General features: G+C 37.8%; 1 pseudogene; it reads right to left on the bottom strand.

The window, feature by feature from the left end:
* Window positions 1-951: 951 nt before the first annotated feature.
* LOC137621936 (piggyBac transposable element-derived protein 4-like) lies at window positions 952-2339 on the bottom strand (annotated as a pseudogene).
* Window positions 2340-3564: the final 1225 nt, after the last annotated feature.

Raw genomic sequence — 3564 nt, 5'->3', positions numbered from 1 at the left:
TCAAGCGAGCGTAGAGCGCACATTCTCTGGGTTGCGCTATATTCTTAATGATTTAAGACTAGGTCTAAATGATGATAATGTTGACGCTGTAATGCTATTACGCTGCAACATATAAATCTGTATGAATGCCTAATACTGTATAACTGAACATTTCCCTTTTGTAACTTTAGCAAAATAAAATTGTATTATATCATTAATGTATTACATAACACCAATCTTCTTGATGTGGCAGTAGTAGTAGTAGTAGTAGTAGTAGTGCAGTGTTATGTCTATATGAACTGCAATGTAAAAAAAAAAAGTAGGTACGGAAACAGTACGAAATTACGGTACGATAAAATATCATACTAGTACGGTACAGTATGAATTTTTAGGTACTGTACGAAATTACGGTACGGTAAAAATGCGTGGTACGAATTACGAAAAACAAATCGAACCGTACCGTACTACATGCCCTGCCTGGCTGTGACCTCGATTCGCTCCTTTGCGGCCCATTCCAGGATCTTTATCGTGAGACTGCACAACTCTTTCAACTTTAGTCCTCCTTGCTTTTTCACATAGGCCACCACCGTGGCGTTGTCGCACATCAGAGCCACCGTGTTTCCTCGGAGAAGGTGGACGAATTCTACGAATGCCCTCTGAATCGCCATCAGTTCCAGGACGTTTATGTGAAGGTTCCTTTCTTCGGGGGACCACTTCCCCTTCGCTGATTCGTTGAGAAGATGGGCTCCCCATCCCTCCTTTGATGCGTCCGTGAATAGCAGCAACTCCGGGGGATCGATCGCGAAAGCATTCCCTTGAGGGTGTTCGTCCTGTCGTGCCACCACTTCAGGGTTTCCTCCATCTCCGAGGACACCGTGCCCATCTTGTGTGGGGACTCCCCCGGGGTCCAAAATTCTTTTAGGTTCCACTGAACCGCTCTTAGTTTGAGTCTCCCCCCGGGAGACCAACTTTTCAAACGACACCAGGTGAAAAGCATCCCTTATTTGTCCGTTTTAGTGTCTTACGTTCAGATAGGTACGAGTACAACTTGGTGTCTTTCACGTCTACACCACCCATGACATGATTGTATTCATCAACAATATGTGGAACAATTTTGTCAGGTTTGCCTGTTCTGTTTACAGTTTTATAGTCTGCTTTTGAGGAAGTAGATAAAAGAACAGGTGTTTTCTTGCCATCCTTGTAAGTCACACATAACAAAGGACCCTTTCTACGCTCTGAAACCTCTTTGTTTTTCAATTTTTTCTTTATAGCATCCATAGGCAATCCTTTACGGTTAGTGCGAACTGTTCCAGTTGCTGTTGTACCATTTTGCCTAAGATCTTGAAATAGCTTAGGTGAAGAAAAGTAATTATCAAGACCTAGGTGATGACCACGATGAAATAACCCTGCTTCCTCAAGAAGCCTCATAACATGGTCATATGTGGCCCTATTATCACTTACTTGCATACCAGCGGTTCCCTATATATTTCAAAAGCATGAGTATAGCTAGTTCTTGCCTCGCATAAACACCAAACCTTTATCCCAAACCTAGCATGATGCTTGTTTGGCATATACTGTCGCAAATGAGGGGTCTTACCTCTAAAGCCAATAATACTTTCACCAATGGATATTTTGCGTTCAAGGTAATAATGACTTTTGAAAGTTCTCTGGAAGTGATCAATAACTGGTTGTATTTTATACAATTTATATGTTGGGTGATCTGGTGGTGGCATTTTTGAATTGTCTGCAAAATGCAGAAACTTGAGTAAAACTTAAAACCTCTCTCTGTTGAAGTGGTTAGAGAACCATGGTGTTGCCTGGCTTGGATTTGTACAATCCCAGTAAGACGTCGGGGATGGTTTCTTGATAAGCCCCATATTCAAAATAACTCCTAAGAAAGCAAACATTTCAAACATTTCATTCACATATGTTTGACCTTGTTTGATCCATAAGTTGACCATAGACCTTTTCTTTTGTTGAAGATACTCAGTATGGGACTGGATCCACTGACTTGCATACAGATTAGTTTCATCAACAATTTTCTGAACAAAACTATCTGTAATAAAGAGCTTCAGGTATTCTATTGGTTAGGCATCGTGTTTTGGGGGATGCATTGGTCCACAATGGCCTGTGAATTTTACAGGAGGTGGTCCAACTTCATTGTCTAATACCCTCATCCAGTCTCCTTCATCACTTCTATCACTATCGGGATTATCATCACTTTCATCAACTGATACATCATCATTCTCACTTTCATCATCAGTAGAACTATCTTCCTCACTAGTATCACAGCCATCATAATTGCTATCATCATCATCAGTCTCTGACTGGATAAAACTCCCATCATTTTCATCATCCATAATAATCAGTTGTGATAATCTGGAAAGGTGCCCTTATGAAAAGTACTATTATATATATATATGTAATGTATGTAAAATTACATATTTAAATCCATGACCTAAGAGGTCAATATGGAAGTTAGGAGCGAGTGTGAGAAATGCCATAGTCAGTCCTAAACAGGATGCGAAACTCAAGACACTGCTATTCAAATGCAATGTAACATTTTTCATGAAGAGTAAACACAACCAAGCCGTGAGAAAGAGTTGTCTCTTGAACGGATGTAAGTACCTTCCGGTATAAATGTTGTGTTTACAATAAATCATTAAGTGCTGAAATAACTAATTAGACTTTCACATCAATATGGATATTTTAGTCACTTTCTGGTCAAGATGTCATACGGAACGGTCATCCGACCAAACCATCTATACTCCTGTGATGGAGATGTTAATAACTGTTTTTAAAGAAATAAACTGTTTTAAAGTTAACTTACTTAAACTTATTCAGAAGACGTAACCTACCAAGTCTAACATTACACCATATTGAAGAGACATTTGACTAGAAACCTAATGTGTGTTTATAACAGTACCACGCTAACATATATATATATATATATATATATATATATATGTATATATATATACATATATACATATACAGTGGAACCTCTACATACGAATTTAATCCGTTCCAGAACCAACTTCAGATGTAGAAATTGTTCGGATGTAGAAACGAATTTTCCCATAAGAATACATTGAAATAGGATTAATCCGTGGTTGAGCCCAAAAACCTATGATAACTTCTTAATAAACTACTACACATAATTTTCCCATGAGAATAATGAACACTAAATTAGATAATAGACATGTAAATAAGAAGAATAGACATGTAAATAAGAAGAATTAGCAAAAAATGATAAATAAGAAGAATCAGCAAAAAATGATAAATAAGAAACGGGTTTTTAGCGTCACTTTACCTTAGAAACTCCAGCGCAGGTGTTGTTAGTCTTCGCTACGCAGAGAGGAGAGAGGAGACGGACGGGCGGCGAGGAGGTAGAGAGGTTAACTACGATAAACGTACACTACCGTAACTTATTCCAACTTACACTAAGTGAACTTTAACATAACTTAGCTTATTTTATTTTTATTTTTATATTTTTTATTTTTTCATTACATTTTCTTTTTTTCTTTTTGATGATTGCGTAATTTTAATCACTATCACTCTCTACATTTAAAATTGACTGAATTT

This window comes from Palaemon carinicauda, chromosome 28 (genome assembly GCF_036898095.1).
Source record: "Palaemon carinicauda isolate YSFRI2023 chromosome 28, ASM3689809v2, whole genome shotgun sequence".
Taxonomy (NCBI): domain Eukaryota; kingdom Metazoa; phylum Arthropoda; class Malacostraca; order Decapoda; family Palaemonidae; genus Palaemon; species Palaemon carinicauda.
The sequence above is the reverse complement of the archived record's forward strand: the minus strand, read 5'-3'. Positions and strand labels throughout refer to the sequence as shown.